The sequence below is a fragment of the Chelonia mydas genome, chromosome 1 (assembly GCF_015237465.2).
Source record: "Chelonia mydas isolate rCheMyd1 chromosome 1, rCheMyd1.pri.v2, whole genome shotgun sequence".
NCBI lineage: Eukaryota > Metazoa > Chordata > Testudines > Cheloniidae > Chelonia > Chelonia mydas.
The window spans coordinates 335527814-335550850 of record NC_057849.1 but is presented as its reverse complement, the minus strand read 5'-3'; positions in this window follow the sequence as shown (position 1 = coordinate 335550850).

Here is a 23037-nt window from a genome sequence, read left to right as displayed (position 1 = left end):
GTCAGAATCAGTCCCCAGAGTGAATCAGCGACATTCTTCTGCCTATCAATTAGCTTTTTCTTAGTGTTCAAGATAACTACATTTTCCTTGTGAAAAGAAATAGGAGACTAGGAATCTATATGAAATCCATACAGAGCTCTTCTTTGGGTCTTTCCCAGACCTGAAGAAGAGTTCTGTGTGGCTCAAAAGCTTGTCTCTCTCACCAACAGAAGTTGGTCCAATAAAAGATATTAACTCAACCACCTTGTCTCTCAAGATACAGAATGAAATATGGCCTCAGATTCTGTGGCAATTCTACTAAAACAGAATCACTTTGATTTCAAGTTTAAAGACTTTTGAGTAATGGACATATCTCGTAGAGCAACCTGGTTTTTATATGCTACATGACATTGGAAGGACAATTCCTTATCCCTTTTGGATTTGGTAGAAAATCTTTCCTTTACAGAATTAAGTTTTTGCTGGAAATCTGATCTTCCTGTTTTCCTTTTGGGCATTTCTTTGTCATGTTAGCATGACTGGAATGAGATCAGCCACTCTAAACAGTGTAGGTGACAGTCCATTCCCCAGGAAATATTTCCTGGCTCTGCAGTGCATGAACAAAATAGCTGCTTGGTTCAGTTACAAATCAGAGAGCCAATGGAAGCCTTTATTATTTCAGGAGTATAGGATATGTCACACCAGAACCTACTGAGGGTCGCTGTAGTCCAGTGGCTCACCTCACTCATATGGCCTACGCAATGACCATAATGTCATTGGGAAATCCCCATAATGCAAAATAAATCCTACACAAAACTCCTGGGAATGATTCATAATTCAATATTGCCCCCCTGGGAGAAGTGGGGAGTGGTTTCTCCATTTCTCTGTCATTGCTATGAGCATGCACCCTTTTCAATTATTTTGCAACCTCCATCACTACCCAAAGCAATCTCGAGGACCTGCATCCTGGCCACCATTCTTTGGACTGGATGGGACCAGAGCTGTATCAAGACTATCCCAGAGCCCAGACATACTACACAATAGGGTCACGCCCAGCCACCCCTACCCCATAGCTTCAGCCCTCCACCACTGGTACAGGGACCTGTCCCCTGCTAGAGATATGGGCTGAGTCATGGAAGCACCAGCAGAGGTGGCAGCAGATTCCTGTTTATCACCCCAAGGAGGTATAGATGAAGGAGGAGGGAATCCCCCCAAGTACTTACCCTAGTAGTAGGGTTATAGCCAGAGCTGGTCAAAAATATTCCAGCAAAACATTGTTTTGTTGGAATTTGCTGATTCATCAAAATCTAAACATTTTGTTGTATCAGTTCAATTTTTGACAACGTTCTGCCTTCCCGTTCACCGACCCAACTCAGGTACCCCAAGGCTTCTAGAGTCCCACCAGGCAGACCGCCTTGGGGGTGCTATTTTTTTCATGGAAAATTTCAAAATTACTGGTTTTCCTCCTGACTTGGAACAAAACCAGTTTTTGAAATACCTAAAACCTCTGCAACACGGAATTGACTTTCCCACCCTGCTCTAGTTAAATCTGCCAGTGGGTGGGCCACCCCTGCCACTCATAGAGCCCTGAGCTGGGATGGCATAGATGGGGGGGCCTGAGAGAAGTGGTCCATAGAAATGCATGGGGTAGTTCCTCCTTCTAAGGGCTATTGTCTCAGGCTCTCTGCAGATTCAGGAAGGCATCACTGCAGTGGCTTGATTTGGACCATATGTTCAAGCTTTTCTTCACAATCATGAGGGCTAGAGACTTACTATTATTACTTAATTGAAAGCTGATATTCTGATACAATCACAGGTTTGCTGTGGAGCTTAATTAATTAAGTGTGGACCTTAATCCTGGTCTTGGATGGGGCTTTTCTGGACTTTTCAATGTCTCTGCACAGTCATCATGTGAGACACTTGAATGACTCTCCACCTCCTCTTTGAAAACTGCCTTCTTGTTTTGCTCCATGCTACCTAAGATAGAGGTACAGCAGCCTGGAGAAGTGTATGTGATTTCTCCTCGTTGTAGCGCATCTGTATGTGGCTGCATTGCCCTATAGTGGATGGCCCACAGAGGAAGATAAAAAGACCTACTTCAAGTGTTAACTGAAGTTAATTTCTTTAGCTCAAGTGGTAGAAACCTGTGTTTTTGTAGCAGAAGGACCAGGATAATTCTGTATGTGGTCAGCAGCCCATGGATCCATTACATCATCCTGACAACAAATCCTGATTCAGTAGGAATTTATATTCTGCTTTCTATTGCCCACTGTCCTACCTTCTCAAGCTACATCAGCATGAAGACACCTATACAAGGAGGGATATATCCAGTGTGTGTATTCTCTCTCTCACACACATGCACACAAACACACACACACTCATATATGTATTACATTTTTCATCCAAAGATTTCAAAGCACTTGTAAGCATTAGTTTATTGATTTTCACCCACCAGGCAGTCAGTGTTATTATGTGCAGTTTATATGTAGCTAAACTGAGGCACAAAGGGATCAGGAGACTGACCAAAACCACACAGTAAATCAATGACAGAGCCAGGAACACATCCCTAGAGTCCTAGCTCCCATCCCCTGCTCTTAGCATGAGACTGCATTTGCTTTTGGGAGGTAAGAGGAGTGGAGAAGTGATATATAAGGGCGCTCACGTTATTCCATAGGAACCAAAATCTGCATCTGCTCTCAGTCAGACAAGGGATCTGTGGCTGCAGAGTCAATGCAGCCCATAGCGCTCTCTGGAGCTGACAGTTGTCAAGCTGCCATTTCCTAATAAAGCCCCAAATCATTTCCATTTGCTTCTAACATGCAAACTGATTTACTGTTACTGGTGCCATATATAGTCATGTTTTAATATACGCTTGCTATTGCATGGAATCTAAGGAGAGCTGGAATTCTCAGGCATTTCATTCCTGGTCAACTTTGATGAATAGTTACAATAATGTCAACAGCATATGTATTTTCTCCCCTCCTCCCCACCCGCACAAAATATTAGGACATAAAAGCAACACTAGTCATGCACCCTTATTCACGAGACTCTTTAGTCCAAGAGCTACGGTACAAACGTGTGATATCTGCTGTACCGAAATATATATTTTTCTCCCTTTTTAAAAAAAACAAATGTAATGCTCATGAAAAGATTTTGGACAGAGATGGGGCTCCTGTTTTTTACCACGTGTAGGAGCTGTGCAAATTTTCCAACCTGTCTCAAGTCAAGCATGCTTGGAAGGTTCCATTCTGGAAGCCAGAGTCAAGCTTATTCAGTCCTTCATGCTTCGACTGAGACTGCCAACATGTACCAATCAGTGTTCCCTTCCGATGGCGGGTGTGTGCCATGTGCCTTCTAGGGAGCTGGCCTATGAGCAGTAATTCGTCTCACGTAGGCCTCTGAATCGCTGCTAGATAGGAACCCCTTTCAGCCACTTCTGACCAGGATTGTATCTGAACTGGTGACTTAGAGATGAAAGGATCTACATCCTGATGTATTGAAGTGTTTAATGGACTGTTTTTCAAAGTCTAGCTGCAGCTTTGAAATGTTTATGGAGGATTTTGAGCCACAAACGCTGAGCAGGATTTTGTTCCCATGCTGGAGTATATTGGGAGCAATCTTATCCAAGGCAATGGAGTAATCCTGTTGTAAGTAAGATCAGAATCAGATCCACTGGCTTTAAGAAAGATTTTTTAAAAGAAACACACACACAAAAATGAAAAAGAAGAAAAAAAGGAAGCCTTTCCACTATACTGAAAACAACAATGCTGTCTCATTTTTGTGTTATGCACATGGGGCAAAAATACTTAACTACTGTAAATCAACATAGCTCCATTAAAATCAATGGAACTATTATGATTTCCACCAGCTGAGAAAGTAACCGATGCACTTTATTTGACTGCAAAAGAATGCTCAATCCACCTTAAGTTATTCAGGGCCAACAGAGGGATGCTGATTTATACCAACAGATGATCTGGTCCTCAGTGTTTTGTTAGATTTCTTCAGGATGGGCCCTGCCAGGGGAAAAGAAAACGGCCCTGGATTTTTATTTATCCATCTACCTGTTTGTCTGTCTGACTATGGATCTTATGGTTTTAAAGGTGTGTATTTAGATCAGGTTGTCTGGCCTACTCTGTAATGCTGTCTGAAGGGATTAAATATCATTTTGGGGTCTCGCTGAAGATTGTGCCATTGGAATTAGTGAAAATAGATCAATGAACTAATTTCAGAGAAGGAGTAGATGGCACCCAAGAATACATAACATAGTTCCTAGGCTTTGAAGGACCAATAAAACTTCTTGTTGTGCATTGCAAATGGCTTTTTCTGTGCAGCTCTTTTAAACAGCCGTTAACAAATTATACTTGTGGAAAGCAAGTGCCACATGGGTTTAAAGTTCTACTGTTCTGATTTGGGAGCTTCGTAGGATTAGTAGACCAACAGGTCTGATTTCCATTTACACTCAGGACCCTTGACACTGCTCTGGCCTTAAAAGATATGTCTATACTGCAATTAAACAACCATGGCTGGCCCATGTCAGCTGACTTGGGTCCCGCGGCTCAGAATGCAGGGTTGTAAAATTGCAGTGTAGACATTCAAGCTCAGGCTGGAGTCAGGGCTCTGGGATCCTCCTCCCTCAGGGTGTCAGTAATTTTGATGGGAGTTAGGCACCTAAATACCTTAGAGCATCTGAACTTTAGTATATATGAGAATCCTGCTCATTATGTAGAAGGGTGGTTGAGGATCTGAAAAGTATACCCATACTGGCCAATTCCTCCTTTCACAGCTAGGGTCAGATCCTCAGCTGGTGTCAGTTGGTGAAGCTCTGTTGATTTCAATGGAACTCCAACAATTTTGAACCACTGAGGGTCTGATTTCTAAACTTTGTTGGACTTGGTCCCAGTTAAGTCATAAAGGTACCTAGCTGACCACTGCATTACTCCATCCTGTCACAGCAGACCTGTCATGATGCATAGTATGCTGCCTATCACTGTGGACCAATTGTGAACTCCCTACTTGCATTGCTGTGCAGTTACTCACCTGAGTAGTATCACTGAATAATGGTAAAGGTCTGCATATTCTATCATTGAATCAGCACCCATCCATGGACTGTATTTGGGGGATTGGTTGATTTGATTCCTAGCAAGAATTTTAAAAATGAGTCATATTTTCCAATGTTAGGCGAGGATCTTAAAGTGTTTACCGAATTTTGTAGAACTGTAAAATCAAATTAGGAAGGTGTGATGGAGTATTCACCCCACACCAGCATGGATGGGGTTAAAGAAGCAGGAGAGGCCAACTAGCCTTAGGCTGCACCTACTGGGGACCTAAGGGGCAATGAGAGGGATTGAGAATGGAGCTCACCTGGCCAGGAACAGGCCTGGCTTCTATAGACACTAGGAGCTGAGGACAGAGAGGGGGCTGCTGCAGTGAGGTGAGCCTGCAGTCAGAGGCACCGATTTCCTGAGTTCCTGGGGGGTGCCTGACCTCCACTCTGCCCCAAGCCCTCATCCTCACCCTGCCCCTTCCTGCCCCTGCCCTGCCCCACTCTGCCGCCTCCCACTTCTTCCAGCCTCCTCTCCTCCCCCTCCCTCCCAGCACCTCATGCATGCTGCTGAACAGCTGATCGTGGCAGGTGGGAGGTGCTGGAAGGGAGGGGGAGGAGCTGATCCACGGGGCTGCCGGTGGGTGCTGAATACCCACTATTTTTTCCCCTGGGTGCTCCAGCCCCGGAGCACCCACGGTGTTGGCATCTCCGCCTTCAGTCACACTCCCTGATACAAGTGGGGAGAGTAGGAGGCTAAGAACGGCAGGGTAGGATGCAGTCCAGGGAAGCAGCAGTAAAGTCGGAGAGGGATAGACCTGAACTGTTGGTTTGAGGGTCCCTGGATTGGAAACCGGTGTAGAGGCCTGGTCCGGGTTCCCCTACTGGCCACTGTGGGAATGGAGCAGTCAGCACAGTGGAGATGGAGGCTGCCTGAGACTCTGAGGAAAGAGATTCTGATAAGACTTCGGAGGGGGAGGACAATGGTGACTTGGATGGAGGATCTAAGCCATGCAGGAGAGGCACTGCAGCTCTTGATCAGCGAGATAGGGGCCACAGAGCAAGTGACTGAGGCAATGGGCTGAGCGACCACTGGATGGGGCATGGACAGTGGCGAGCCACTTCCTCAGATGAGCCAGGAGAAGGCGCTGCCGAGTGGTGAGTAGCATGACCCTGTGACAGAAGGTTATTTACTGGTGATACTTTATTACTGTATAGCAGTATACATTTAATTATTAATGTACATAGTGTCATAATGCTAAATATTTTAGGCCTGTCCAGCATAGTTCTAGAGAAATCGGTGACCCAGCTGGACTCTATTAGCATCACTCTGAGGATCTGGCCCAATAAAGCTATGCTGATTTACACCACCTGGCCTCTTGTGTGTGCTTTAGATGCTACAGGTGAATTCAGTGTGTGTTAGTTCAAAGGGCATGATTGGAAAATGGAGATAAAAGATGCAGTTATTGTTGAATTAAGCGAGTCTCAGAGCTATTCAATCTTTGTTATATTCAATCAGAAAAATATGGGAGCACAGATAACCAGACCACCCTGAAAAAAAACAACTCTCATTTAAAACTGAACTTTGGAACTCCTACAAAGGAATTTAAAAAAAAAGAAAGGAAGACTTGTTTCTTTTCACCCACAATGTTGATGTCTGTGCCTGCTTGCTTCTTTCACACCAATGCATAATGTCTTCGGATGCTTATCACAATAGCCCCCTTGGTAAATGAATATTTTTATTGCAGTAGCCTTTGGAACGTTACCAGAGAAAGATGGTAGATTCCCACCGACAATATTAAAGTTTTCCTAGTCACTGATACCAAACCATGGTCTAATGTCTAAACAAACCCAAACGCTTGGGAAAATTTAGATTTGACCCCAGTGTGCATGTTAAACAGTTTACATTACAGCAAACTCGAGTTTTCCCTAATGTGCGCAGCACTTTGGAACTTTGTCAAAACGGAACAGTTTCAAAGCTGTATGATCTTCACCCGGGGGCCTAATTGAAGCGGCATGAAAAATATTTCTTTCTGTTTTTGTTTTTTTTTAAATAAAGCTGGATCTGAAGCTGGGTATTCTCCAGAAAAGCTTATGAAACTGACAAACATTTACCTCCCAGTCCTACAACCCTAAAACTTCCATCATATAAATTTAAAGCAAAGGTCAGACTGAGGAAAAACATATTAGAAGAAGCATGACATGCCAAGTTTTATTCTCCTTGAAAAGCCAGCTTTTTAAAGTTCTCTTCCTTTCATATGTGTTGTTTGAAAAGGGATCTAAAGAAAAGCCCAAATCCTCATATAAATGCATATACTTTCAAACAGTAGGATACCTATGAGCATGCATATTTAACTGTATCTCATTTTGGTGGGCACACCATTTTGCAGAGGTTTTGCAACACACGTTTTTGTTGTTTTGTGTTTTAACTGCAGTTGGCATTCGTGTTCTTTTAGAGCACTTGAAGAAGTTTGTTTGCTTCCAGTCTAAATAAACATGTAAAAAAATGGATGTTTGTGGTTGCCAGTGGCACAAAAATATGTATATTTTTCTCTCCAACCAAAACATTTTTACAGTATATATATATATATTTATATATATATATATACTGTAAAAATATGTATATATGTGCTCCAGTATATATTTTATGTGCCAAGATTTACCAAAGTGACATGCCTTAATTTGTGGGTTCCCAATCTGAGATACTTTAAGTCCCCGCAAAATGGCCTTAAGTTGGACCAGGTCCTTAAAGAGACTTGATTTTTGTAGGGTGGGTTTTCAGGATTCTCTAATGTGTCTCCACATGAGCATTTAAAAATTGAGGCACCCAAAATCCCCAGTCACCTTGGAAAATCTTGGACATATTACTGGAATATCCTGTATGCACTCACTTACACCACTGTAACCTCATTGCCTTCATTGGTGTTACCCCTGATTTACACTGGTGTAACTGAGAGAAGAATCAAGTGCTGTTGTTTTCTATAATCGGGTATTGTAGCCTTTATTTAATCTGATTAACTGCATGGATGGGGAAATTTAGACTTGCAGTGTGGTTCATAAAATTAAATCCAGATTATTGGATACAGTTGCATAATTTACAGTGTGTTGTCTATAAAAAGTTTTAATCATCCAAAAATATATCTGCTTCAGTGAATTTCTACAAATCGAATGCAAATAAAATATATTTCCCAGCCAAATCCTCAGCTAATTACACCAACTGAGGATCGGGCCCCTACTTTTACCTTTAAACTGGATAGTATCTTCTGCTAGGACACTATCAGAAACTAATTTTATGCAGGACACTGAGGATTTACGAAATGCTTCACGGTATGAAGGTTAATCAAATGGCTCACTGTAAACTTGACCACAGGAGACATCAAGGATTATGAATATTAGATTTGCACTGTATTCAGTTAAACTCTTTATAGCTCTCCTAGAATATTTAAATAGAGAGATTTCACAACAAGAGCCCCACAACATATGAAGTACTTTCAGCTACTGTTACTGCCAAAAATAAGGGTCAGAGATTTTGTTTCATGTTAGTGGATCCCATGTCACGTGTAAATGCTTCAGATAGAAGGCACATATGATACCTATAGCCGTTAATTGAGTAGTCTGACCAGTCAATTCAGTATGTCAGATTCTTAAGACTGATTATTTAGCATTCACCAATCCAGATGTACTGTATTACTTTCAAGTAGAAAAACCCTCAGTATCTATGATATTCATCTTCTCTCACCTCCTAATAGAGGTTAAGAAAATGTACAGTATCATTACAGCAATGTCAGTGGCTGTGTATGTCTGATCTTTCTGCTTGGCTCTGATGAGTACTAGGTTAAGAAATGACTCTACATTCAGTTTAGGATTAAAATACTTATGGAAAAGTCTTATAGAATTTAATGAGGATGAAATCAATCGGCTCCTCTGTAAATTTAATAGGTGTCTATAGGAATTATTCCCAAAATCTCTAGAATTTTTTTTTCCATAGATCTTTATTTAACCACTTGATTTCTAGACGTTAAATAATAATGCACAACAAATCAATTATGCAATTAGTTTTTCCTCTTTTGTGTTTACAGAATGTCCATGAACAGTTCATGATTTCTCTGGATTTATTAATAAATCAAAATTATTTGATTAATTGTTTTAATTACTACTTTTAAAATTTGGCTTGTTAGTTGAAAGTCACTGTTTCTTTGTGATTGGTTAGATACGTTTCTTTTCATTGATTGGGCCCACAGTCCTATAAACAATTAAGCACATGACAGTGTGACTTCTCATGTGGTTAAAATTACTCACATGCTTAAATGCAGGATCAGGGCCTCATTCAGCATAATTCTTATCCTCAGATTTCTGGCGTGAATGCTTGGAAAACACACTTAAAATTGCAAATGCCTTTCATTAGACTTTCCCCTTGGAGCATTGGTACCATTGAACCTAGAATTCCCAGACAGTTCAGGAAGAACTGGGCATTCAAGTCTTATTAAGCAGAATATTATTACAAGGGCAAAACTTTTGCACATAGGGCAAGGACTCGATGGTTCAAGCATTACGATTTTTCTGTGCAGATGAAAAAAAATAGAAACAAAAATATGTGACAATAATTTGAGAACTTCAGTTTCCATTTTCACACAATTTTATTGTTATCAAAAAGTTTACAGCTGGCTCTATTATTATTCCTCAGATGAGAACCTGTCTTTACTTGCAGTCATGATGATCATGCCGGGTAACTGTTGTGCATATTGATAAATATTGGAGGTGATCAGAAAATGAGAAGCCATTTCAAAATTCAACCTTTAGAGAAAAATGTTCATTGGAATTTTTGAAATTTGAAAAATTGCAATTCACAAAATAGAGCTCTTTTGTAATTTCTCTGAAATATTCCTTCCTTTCCTTTTTTCTTTCTCAATCCAAAATGCCAATGACATTTTTTTATCAAAAAAATCAAAATTTCAAAAAACGTCAACCAGTTCTAAAAAAAATATACTCAGTTAGAAAGGATTTTACAAGCAACTTATTGGAGAACTGGAAACAATTCTTTGTCACAATCATTCAGAATTTAAATGTAAGGATACAGGATTGTTCCTCAGATCAAAGAACAGCCTACCTACATTTTCCCATGATTCAGGATCCAAGCCACTATTATTAGACCATCTGCTGCCCTTCTCACACCTACATAGTGTCTTCAGAGAATTGCCCTTATTTGTTGTGCAGGATTTCAATGCTGCAGGCTATCAAGAAAATTAAATGGGAGCAATCACTTCTCATTAAAACTTAAGTCCACAGAGCCAGGGAATTTACTGATGTGATTTGTAGGAGCTGAGATTATTTCTTTTTTTAGAGATGTTGGCCTGCGCTAAATGATTTTTAGCTTATTGTTTTTCATGCTCTGGGACTTGTTATCATATGTAAGTAGTTTCTGAAGAAGGGCATGTATCCTATGTGTGGTCATTACTTGATAATAAAATAGAATACCAGATAGTAGAACAAAATACTGCTGTGTTTGCAGAGGGTAATCAACAGTAGAAAAACAAAATCTCCTCTGGCTTTGAAGTGAACCTTAACTATTTCATCACTCAGTTAATGATGCAAATCTTCGAGCTCTATTGGAAATGCCTAAGTCTGAAAATAGGGGAACGAATGCATTAGGGTTTCAGTGGTCCCAATGCATTTGGTTCTTTATAGCCAGTGAGGGCTATATTTTCCTCTCACTTTTACCCAGGTGACCCTCACGGAATTCAATGGAGTTGCACCAGAATTTAGTCTGGAATGAGTACTACCATACATTCTGTTGTTCTGAATTTAACTCCTTATCATAATGCCTTGTGCTAGACAACTGAAGCCGGCAGAGCACTTAAGTATGTGCTTATCTTTAAGCACATGAACTATGCCACTGGTGGGTTTTGGGTTGGTTTTTTTTTTTTTTTTGGTTCCCTTCTCATGGGGTCGTTTACCTCCTCACATTATTTAGAATCTATTTGTTTCCTTGACTTCAAGATTCATGTTGATGGACCTGTGCAAAATTGAAATGGAGGCGGTGGGGGGACGATGTGATTGATACTATAGCAGTGAGATGCACACAGCTTCCCAGCTTGCAACAAGGTTTAAACAGCATGACTTTGGGCATGTCATACAGCGTCAGCCCCCGTCACCGTGTGGTCAATAACAGCACATGCAACTGGCAACTTGTAAATGAGTTTCTATAACAGAGGCACATTATTGCTCTATTAAACGGAAGGCTAGCTTAAATTGCTATTTTTTAACCCGAGGAGAGAGAGTGGTTTAGTGGCAAAGTAAGTATAGGACCCTCAATACCGCAGTGTCTGAGCACCTCATAATCATACTGCATTCACAGCACTCCCGCAAGGTAGGTTATCGCTATTTTTACTAATGGAGGACAGAGGCAGAAAGAGATTAAGAGCCAGATTTTCAAAGGTATTTAGGCACCCAATTATGCAGCTAGTCACCTAATGGGATTTTAGCCCCCTAAATACCTCCAAAAAGCGGCTGCTAAGTGACTTGCCCAAGGTCACACAGGAAGCCTGTGGAAAAGCAGAGAATTAAACCTGCTTCTCCTGAGTCGCTGGTTCCTTCAGCACTAGACTAATCATCCTTTCCTGAGAAGGACCAATAGTTTCTAGCCTCGATTCTACCATTGACCTGTAGTGTGTCTCCAGGGAAGCCACATAATGTGTCTGTGCCTCAGATGGCACGGCCCTAAAATGAATGTATTGAAACTACTACTCACCTGGTATCTATGCTAGTTTTCTGAATTCTTTTAGTGAGAACAACTAATAGGCTCTTCATCCCACGAGCAGGCCGAAGACTCCAGGAGTGTGTACTGTGTTTCCTAGGAGGAGAAATGAGGAATACGAGGAATTTCACTTGATCTAGACGTGGAGTGTAATTGTTTTCCTGGGATGTGCAAAAAGCATGAAGGCAATTTATTTGTTTCAATGGCATGAGGGGAGGAGGGAAGAGCAGGAGAGATATGTTCCAACCTGAGGACATGTACAGTGTGTGTGCACAGAGCTGAGAAAAAAAAGGTATGAGAGGTCAACCGTTGGCTAGCGATATGACAAGGATGATAGGGCTTGATTAAAATGAAGTGTGTAGCAGAGCTACTGAATCAGGAGAAAATGTATTTCACTTATATGTCTCTCTGTTCCTATGAGCAGTGGAAAGAAAAGTGTTTTCATCCTTCAGGCCTTATTTATGTCTCCTTTATCATCCTCAGAGGTTTTGGTTTATAGAGGGTCAGAATCTTAATCGGTATAAATCATTGTAGCTCCATAGACTTCATTGGAGGGGACTTCTTTAATGGAGCTACTCCGATTGACAGCGGCTGAAGATCTGGCCCAATAGCTATTTACCTTTCTAGCTTGCATGTGGTATTTAGAGCTGGTTGGCTGCATGCAGGGAAAGGGGCGACTGTTCTGTAATCCTGCTAAACTCTTTATGTGCAGTCCCACCAAAATCGGATCTAGATGGCAAGGCAGGATAGATGTGGGATTCCAGTTCCAGGCCCGTATCTACTCTTGCAGTCAGTCAAGTGGAATTTTGGGGGCCTGATTTAAAGCTCATTGATGTCAATGAAAAGACTCCCATCAAGTTAAATGGGCTTTCGACCAGGTCTTTTATGGGACCGAGAACAACCTGTTTTAGCTAGAGTTGATATGGGGAAGAGTCGGTTCCTGTCACGGCTCCAGTTGGACAGTAGAGCAGGAAACACACAGTGACAGATGGGTAGCTTGGTGGGAGTCTACATATCTTTTTTTGTGTACTGCCCTCTGAATCCCAGGGTCAGCCTCGCCACAAACTTCTTCTCCCTGTAGGGCCCTCGTTAGCTTAAGTTTAGTGACCAGTGTATGTCAGACAATTACTTCTTCAGGGTTCTTTCATAGTTTGCCAACCTCGCATAACTTGAATACTGGGCCCCTAGATATCCCCATTTCCCCATAGCCACACAAAGGCTCGGGCCATGAGGAGAACCTTGCAGCTTTGCCTCACACATTGTCTTGCACAGATTTCATGTGACAAAATGACAACAGTCTACTTTTTGTGGTCAATTAATTGACATGCCCCCATTACCACTTAATGTACGTGACCTGTGCACAGCACCCACACTCTCTGCAAAATAACAGCCCAAGGGTTTCCCATTCTGCTTCTTTTTACAAGGCTGGTTGCAACCTTCACCTTTTGTTCATATACTGGCCATTTTTCTGACAGGATGATGGGGTCCTAGGCCTCACAAGGCTGCTCATATCTGGTGACTCTCCCAGTCGGGTGGGATGGGAGGTGAGTGAAGAATGACAGAGACAGCTAGCTTCCACTCTCCATTACACTGATGTAAATCTGGTGTAACTCCACTGAGTTCAGAGAAGTTGCTTGACTTCAATAAAAGTCACCCCCTATTTACACTGGTGTAATCGACAGCAGAATCCACTAGCGGGAATAAAAGTAATAACAATAGGAAAGTTAATGAGCTAATGGAATATGTATTTAATAGAGAAAAACTAACATTCTTTCCAGGAAACATACACAAGAATAATGGGCTAGATATTAACTTATGAAATGTTGCCTACAGTAAGTTACTGTTGCATGTCTTTCTACTGTAGACAAAATGAATTGGAGGCTTTGACTTAACATAATGAAAATTTTCTGTATTTTCCTCAGTTGAGGAGTTTCTTTGAGACTTTATATTAATGTTTCATTATACATTAGATGGGAAAGAAATCTACTTGCTTTTTTTCTGCCAGCCTTTTTATCAGACATTAGAGTGTATTTCTACCGCAGTCGTGTGAAACAAGCAATTGTAGATGTTCGGAGCCCGTAGCGAGAAGTGCCCTTTGCTCGATGTTCTTCCCGCATCAACATCTGTCATCAAATCTAGCAACAGCTAGTTTCAGGGGAGAGGTTGGAACGTTCCACTGTGATAACACAAGGCGTCGTCTCTTTCGGTTACTCAGGTGCATACGAAAAAAACCCATAAAGGGTTCTGCTTAAATTTCCATCGCTGAAGAGTCACGCTCTGAGGAATTTGAAAAAAGAAAATAAGAGTCAGCAGATGATTAAAGATATGGTAAACCAAACCTCATTTACATAAGGCCAAATCCTCACCAGAAGGAGGAGTCCCATAGATTGATCACAGGACCCAAGTGAGTGGATTTGGCTCATTATTGTGCAATACTTTTCCCTACTCCGGAAGAAATATATTTGAAGTTTTTTGTTTCAACACTGCAAACTGCTGGCCATGTAGTGAATGACCCTTGTGCTGGCATAGGTTATAGGATGGACAGTTTAATTATTTGTTTTTTTAATAATATTTCTGTGGGCTAAGCAGGTAGTACTGTCTGTAGTTAAGGTTGCCTAACATTACCATTATAAGTCCCTCTTTTCAGTTGCTTATATCTTTGCCACTTTAACCATTTGTGCAGAAATTTTCTATACCAGCTGTCTGTCTCAGGCAGATGATTATTATTGTAAGCGATGCCTGCTTGGCGGGGTGCTCTGTCACTTTCTAGAAGTGGCTAATGAATGATGAGTTTGCTACAGCTTTGGCTATGAGAACTGGGCCTTTTGGCTCAGGCATTAAGATCAAAAGGTCCCTGGTTCGATCCCCGCTGCCAATGACCCACCCAGGAGCATTGGTGTTACATTGATTGATTAAAGTTTCAGCAACAATGGGTTAATTGTTTCCAAGAATGAAATACATTATTTTTCCCATGTAAAAAAAATATTCTTACAATTTCATTGAGAAACTTTTACACCTCCGTGCTTTAGAGCAGAGACTTGAAATGTGGCAGGGAGTTACCTTTTGTGTCAGGGATGTGCCTTTTTACCTTCCCAAGACGAACTGCCCAAATTGGCCAAGTTATAAGACTCCAAAAAATCTCAGTGCCCACATGCTCACTTGAGACTTCTTAGAGTTTGGCAGCTAAATTCTCTGAAGATTCCCTCTACCCTGAGCATGCTCCAGCCCAGTACTGCTATGGCTCAGCAAGACTTTCCCTGTAACTGATGCTTCCAACTGTTGCAGGCTGTGGAATGAGGCATAGTCCTGTGAAAAAGTAGTATGTGATCATGTAATTAAAGACTGAATGATAACGCATCTAGACAAGGAGGAGGCGCATAGAGATTGGGCAGGCAACCTCCACTCCAGCATTTCCCAACATCTGCATGTTCAACTTTGCAACCTTAACATTCTTTTAACATACTGTGGTTTGGGACGTAATTATTTACATACAGAGATGCCTAGAGGCCCTATCTGTGACTGAGGATGCCATTGTGCTGGGTCAGGGATCAGCAACCTTTGGCACGCAGCCCATCAGGGAAATCCACTGGCGGGCCGGGACGGTTTGTTTACCTGCAACGTCCGCAGGTTCAGCCAATCGCAGCTCCCACTGGCCGCGGTTTGCCATTGCAGGCCAATGAGGGCTGGGGGAAGTGGCGTGGGTCGAGGGATATGCTGGCCTCCACTTCCCGCAACCCCCATTGGCCTGGAACGGGGAACCGCAGCCAGTGGGAGCTGCGATCGGCTAAACCTGCAGACGCTGCAGGTAAACAAACCATCCTGGCCCGCCAGCAGATTTCCCTGATGGGCCGCGTGCCAAAGGTTGCTGATCCCTGTACTAGGCATTCTGCAAAGAGACTGTTTGCCTCTAAAAAGAGAAGATGAGCAAAAAGCTGAGGACTTGGGAGGGAAAACAGAAGAACAGACTGGTTAAGTGGGTTGGGCAGTTCCATGCAGCAGCTCGGAAATGGGAAGATAACTGAGGACTTCTGAGTCCCAGTTCAATTTCCTGTCCTAGACCAGTGGTTCTCAACCAGGGGTACATGTACCCCTGGGGGTACACAGAGGTCTTCCAGCAGGTACATCAACTCATTTAGATTTTTGCCTAGTTTTACAACAGGCTATAGAAAAAGCACTAGCAAAGTTAGTACAAACTAAGATTTCATACAATGACTTGTTTATACGGCTTTATATACTATACACTGAAATGGAAGTACAATATTTATATTCCAATTGATTTATTTTATAACTATATGGTAAAAATGAGAAAGTAAGCAATTGTCCAGTAATAGTGCGCTGGGACACTTTTGTATTTTTATATCTGATTTTGTAAGCAAGTAGTTTTTAAGTGAGGTGAAACTTGGGCGTATGCAAGACAAATCAGACTCCTGAAAGGGGTACAGGAGTCTGGAAAGGTTGAGAGCTGTTGTCCTAGACTCTCAAAAGGAGTCACTGCCTCTTGGCAGGTGTCACACTCATCCCCCTTGTGTGGCCCAGGCAAGGGCAACTCACAAGAAATCCCACTGATTTCTTGTGCTGTACTCTGTCTTGTGAGCAAATCACTGGAAAGGGTGTGTGTTGGGTGGGGAGAAGCAAATCATCTCAAAGGAGGCAGAGCCATGGCTCCATCCTGCCCCACAACAGCTCATAGAGGAAGGCCTGGAGTAACATGCTGCCTCCTAGTAAATGGAGCAAAGTGACTACCAAGCAGCTTTGGAGGAGATAGGGCCCTCTACCACCAGAGCAGTGTCCCTGTGCACCGCCCCTTATTCAATGGGGTGCAAAACTCACTATCCACTCCACGTAGTAAGATTTTGACACAACCTAGATTCAGTTGTATGGGTGTATTTTAGCAGCTTTTCTACGATTCTATGGTGAATCCCAATGCTTCCTTTGACAGCTGTATCTACCAGATTTAATTAAGGACTAGAGCTATAGGAACTCGTCCCTTTAGATTCACTTGGGTTCTTGTGTCTGTTTTTAGTTGCAGGTCGTGGGTTTAGAGCTCCTGAGCTTCCCTTTGAGATTAGTTATTTGACTGAGTTTAAATCTGATTGTATCATTCACCCACTGCACCCACCTGCCTACCCACACTTCTGCTTCTGCCCCTCTATCCTGGGGATTACACTGATATAGAGACCACCCCAATGGACATAACAGGGGCTAACCCCCAGTTTAGGTAAGGTTATAGACCACACACTCAAAGACATTTAGGTGCCTATCACCCATTGATCTCAATGGGAGGATATGGGCCCATATCTCTGACCAAGGGCTATGGTTCAGACTGCTCTCCTTTCCCAGTCTCTCTCCACACACCTCTGCTCTGCTAGTGACATCAACATCAATACTCCTTTCATTTCCTTCTCATACAAATATGTCTGCACCTTCTTCCATTCTTCCCTTTATACTTGGGACAGCCTCTCAAAATCTGTCTGCTAAGTCACCACCCTAATTCAAGTCACTCCTAAAGACCTGTTTCTCCAGCGTCGTCTACCAAAAATGAACATGCTTACAGCCTTTAAAATAACAACAGACATATCGGAATGTCCAAGACACACACAGGTCTAAAGTGCAAAACCCTGCAATAATATAATTTGTGTCTTTCCTTCATTTTTTTATGCTTTGTCTTCTCTTGTCTGTCAACTCCAGTTAGACCACAAACTTTTAGAGCAGAGACCTGTCTCTTACGGTTTCTCTGAACACTCAGCATCAGCATATTTCTGGGTGTTAGCGTGCTCAGAGGGAACCTGAGATGTAACTACCATGTTTAGACTAATTTTGAGACAAAGCCTCAAAAACCAAACATTTTTTTGCATGGTTTCCACACAAAACCCAAAATTGATCTGCATTCTTTCCTCTACCCACCCTTAATGTTGCTGGCTGAGATTTTCAGGAGTGGAAAAGAGATTTAGGAACACAAGGCCCCATTCAATGGAACATCACTTAAGGGCTTTTGAAAGTCTTTCCCCTGATTTCCTGGCATTCTTAACTGGGGCTTTCAAAGGAGGCCATAGGAATTCAGCGCCCTGATACCACAGAATTTCAGTGGAAACTGGGTGCCTAATTCCCTGAGGCTCTTTTGAAAATCTCAGCCTTTGTGCTTACACATGCAACTTCAACATTCTCTTAACCCAGATTTCACTACACTAAAAGCCAGACTGTGGGACACACTGTGCACTGACGCCTGGGATCCTGGGATCCAGGAGGTTTATGGTACCTCCTTACACTCCTGCACCATAAACTGGGCAGCAGCTCAGAAGTGGAGAATAGCCCCATATAGGCAGCAAGTGGCAGGGAATGGGCAGAGCCAGGGCTGTTGTTGCAGCCAGCAGAAGTGCACTGAGGGATGTACACTGCAGCAGGTGTGGATCTGGTACGTCCGGCACTGAGTAGAGGGGAACCAGGAATCAGACTGAGACTCTGAGAGTCATGATCAGCTTCCTGGCCTGCTCCTGAGGCCCTGTAATATTGTGCTCACCAGAATGGCTAAAACATCAAGCCCCAATGAGCGTACACCTGTGTAGGTTTGAATCCCTCTTCTGTTAGGCCTGAGCTGGTTGTTGCCTCTTTAGAGAAGATTAAGAGGTGACTTGATCATGGCCTATAAATACAAATATTTGATAATGGACTCTTCAACCCATCGGACAAAGCTATAGCACAATCCAATGGCAGCAAGTTGAAGCTAGAAACATTCAGATGGGAAATAGGGTGTACATTTTTAACAGTGAGGGTAATCAACTGTTAGAACAATTTATCAAGGGCCATAGTGGAATCTCTACCAGTAGCAATTTATAAAATCAAGATTGAATTTTTTTAAAAAGATCTGCTGTAGGAATAATTTTGGAGACTTTCTATGGACTATGTAATACATGAGTTTGGACTAGATCAGGGATTGGCAACCTTTGGCATGCGGCCTGTCAGGGAAAGTCCCTGGTGGGCCGGGCCGGTTTGTTTACCTGCAGCATCCGCAGATTCGGCCGATTGCAGCTCCCACTGGCCAATGGGAGCTGCTGGAAGCGGCGGTCAGTATGTCCCTCGGCCCGCGCCACTTCCCGCAGCTCCCATTGGCCTGGAGCAGCGAACCGCGGCCGCTGGGAGCCGCGATCGGCCAAACCTGTAGATGCGGCAGGTAAACAAACCGGCCAGGCCCGCCAGGGGCTTTCCCTGCACAAGCGGCGGAACAAGTTTGGGAACCACTGGACTAGAGTATCATACATCAGCAGGAGGGATGCTTATATACATCCTCCTAGCACAATTTGTCTACTAGCCCAAGAACTGCAGCAGTCGGTTGCTCAATGTTTCTGCCGCCAGTACAATGAACACACCACATTTACATACTATCACTGTAAATATAAGGCATCCGATATACTGAGAATGTAACTCATAATCCTAAAACCTGTCCAGGTCTTAATTTCCTTAAATCATTAAACCTCTCTTTTGCTTGGTTACTCTGTTGTAGACCTACCATGTGGTAAATTAAAAAAGCAAGTAGTATATATTTTCAAAGCCAAAAAGGGACCATTTAACACTACAAAGAGAGAGAGAGAGAGAGAGAGAGAGAGAGAGAGAGAGAGAATAAATTGCTGATTTTTTTTCTTTACAAATGGCTGGGAGTGTTATAATGTATTTGATTTTTTTTTTCCAGAGGTAATCTTAGATGTGGAGTGAATGAAGTGAAGTCTGTTATCAATCCATAACATCTGCTGCAGTGTCAAGTGATGAAATGGGTGACTCCAGCGCCCAAGACAGCTGGGATGGCTTTCTTAATGCAGTAGGGTATTGTGCAAACAAACAGGCACTGATACGGTCTATGGTTGTCACAATTATTCAGGCTGGTGATACATCTTCCTGTATTAGCTGCTTGAAAAGCCCTATTTCTTTTAAAAGTAAACGACTGTATAACAATCTCCCATTCTGGTCTATAACTCAGATGAGTGCAAACATAATAAAACACTGGACATAAAAAATAAATATAAATTAAAATTTATCACCAGAGCAGTAAAGCATAAAATAAAAATATGCAGGCAAAAAAAAAAATCCTGCTTACAGATTGTAGAGCTACACAGTAGTGTATGCCCTTGTTGCGGAATCTATACTGGTGAGATTATTCTGTCTCCCTGAAGAGCCTCCCCCCAGTTACTGGGCTGTATGGTGTATTATGTTCAAAAGTTAGAGATCAGAGGAGTTAGAGATGGAAAAGAACTAACAGGTCACTGAGCACATCCCTCTGCCAATGCGGGATTATTACTGCTATGACTTAGGATGGTTTAGATAAGGAAGCATATTAAAATGTTCCAAATAGAAGGAAGGAAAAAGGAAAAATATAGGTTTAGGATCCAATTTGTAAATAATCATGGGCCTGAAGTCAATGGGGGCTCTGTAATTTAGCACTTTCCACACACTTTCTTGATATTAACTAATGAATCCTCAGAATACTGCTAAGAGATCAATATCATTATTAGATGTAAGTGCAAGCCAGATGTAAGTGCAGATTCTGAAATCAACCTTTGCTACCAATCCCTCTCATGAGGTGTTTTTTTCTTCTTATTATAAAGAGAAGAGGCAACCCTATCCTTTAGGTCAGGGTACAGTGTCTTCAGATCTGTGGATTTGGTCGCCCCTCCCAAGGCAGGGAAGCTGAGGGGGAGAGGCTAAATACCAGAACAATGGGCTTGGAAGAAGGCAATGAAGAAAAAATCAATCTTACCAAACAATTCATGTCCCTACTCTTACGCAGCTCTGGTATGCCCCTCTGCTAGATGGAATCAGACCTAAACAAGTAATGAATAGAGAAGACAATTCCCCAGCCCATGACCCTTTAAGACATCCCTAGACCAGCGGTTCCCAAACTTGTTCCGCCGCTGGTGCAGGGAAAGCCCCTGGTGGGCCGGGCCGGTTTGTTTACCTGCCGCGTCCGCAGGTTCGGCCGATCGCGGCTCCCAGTGGCCGCGGTTCCCTGCTCCAGGCCAATGGGAGCTGCTGGAAGCGGCAGCCAGTACGTCCTTTGGGAGCCGCAATCAGCCGAACTGGGAGCCGCGATCAGCCAAACCTGCGGACATGGCAGGTAAACAAACCGGCCCGGCCCACCAGGGGCTTTCCCTGCACAAGTGGTGGAACAAGTTTGGGAACCGCTGATCTAGACAGTTCCAAGGGCACCAAAGCCACTACAGGTAGAAACAGAGTCCGTGGCAAATGTCAGAAAAGCCCATAGCTTATATGACAACTTTCTAGTGTCAGGTGTGAGTGGCACCCGTAGAGCCAGAGCTGCTGCTCCTCCTGCCAAAGTGTGCACAGGAAGAGACTGCAATGACAGTACTGGGAATCAATGTCTATTCCCTGTTCACACTGAGGGTCAAATTCCAGCCTGGCATAGCTATGGCCCCATAGCACTGTTGGAACCCAAGCATTAGGTGCACATTAAGAGACTGGTCCTGTCCTCATCAAAGTCAGCAGCAAAATTTCCATTCTTCCTACATGGAAATGGGCTCTGGATTTTCCATTGCTGAAGCCATGCTATTCTGTACACCTAGCCACCAATCAGCACTAGTGGGATACCCCAGACCTGAGCAGGGAGACAAGGGGTTAATTCCTTGAAGGCAGGGCCAGGGAGCTGCCCTGCCCTGCAGAGGTTGTGCAACCCTGGAAAAAGAGTGTGAAGGCTTTCACCTGCCCCCCAGGTAGAGGAAGCAGAAAGGGAGAAAAATGGATCTTCTTGCACTTAGTGGAGCAGAGCTAAGTAGCAAGAGAACCCGAGAAGCGGAATGCTTCTTGTCTGCTTAAGGACTAGGTCAGACTCTCTTTGAAAAGGTCTGCAGATAAGACTGTTTAATTCCTTGTTTTCTTTGTTGCAAAGGCTGCTAAGAGCCTGCCAGGAGTGTGGAAGGGAACATGTTGCGCTGGCCTTCAGCGGAGGGAAGCTTAGGCCTTTTCCCTTAAAAAGAGGTCAGAGCCTTAAAGGAGTAGGGGGATATAATTTCCCACTGGGCATTGTCTCCCCTGTGTTCTGGAGCCTGCTGTTCTAGCCCCAGCCTAGTCCGGCACAGGTGCAAATACTAGGTGACGTGGATTCATTTAAAGAAGTGAATGAACATTGCACCCACTTCTGCAGTGTCTTCCCAGCTCTTACTGTCAATGTGAACGTCTGCGTAAAGCCCTATGTCAGGTAGCTATGGGCAATAAGGAAAACCTTAGGAGTGCAATTCCAGTGGAGTTGTGCTGCTGGGCAGCCAAGGGTGGACCTGGTGGGCTTGGCACTAAAATCGCCTAGTGCAGTAGTTCTCAACCAGGGGTCCGGGGTCCCCCAGGGGGCCTCGAGCAGGTTTCGGGGGGGGGGCTCCAAGCAGGGCCGGCATTAGACTCACTGGGGCCCAGGGCAGAAAGCCAACGCCCCACTGCATGAAGCTGAAGCTCAGGTCGCTGAGCCCCGCCACCTGGGGCTGAAGCTGAAGCCTGAGCAATGAAGCTTCATGGGGGCCCCTGTGGCACGGGGCCCCAGGCAACCTCCCTGCTTGCTACCCCCTAACACCGACCCTGGAGTTTATATGCAGAAAACCCGCTATTGTGGCACAGCTTGGCCATGGAGTTTTTATAGCATTTTGGGGCGGCCTCAGAAAGAAAAACTTTGCGAAGCCCCGGCCTAGTGCTCTTTTCCAAGAGGGGAAACCTTGAAGGGAGTGCAGCAATGGAAGAATGTCTAGCAACCTCATACTTCCCAGTTCCTCATGTGGATTCTTCCTTTGGGGACGAGGCTGTAACTGCTGTGAGCAGGGACTGGCTTAGCTCTCTCTGTAAAGCCCCATGCTGGGCTATGGCACAAAAGCCATATATTAAACAATGAAATATTATTGTTGTGCTCTGTGCACAGGATGAGTAGCCAGGAATTCCTGTATGCTTGTCCCAGCTCTGATACCAATTCCCTAACTAACCTTTGGCACGTCATCCAAGCTCTCTCTGCCTTAAACTTCTCCAGCTATGAACTAAGTAGGAATACTTACCATTCTCCGGGCTGTTTGTGGATTTATTCATCGTGAAGATGGAAAAAGGCCGAATATTATTAACAACACTTCATCTGTGATGTCACAGCTAGTTGCTATGGTGACTATAATGTCAGATTCATAGGATTTTAAATTCAGATAATGATTAAAAGGAGCAATACATAAATTCCAAAGTAAAGCCTGTTCTGCTCCTATTTAAGCTAGTGGGAGTTGGTCCATTACTGCACGCACAC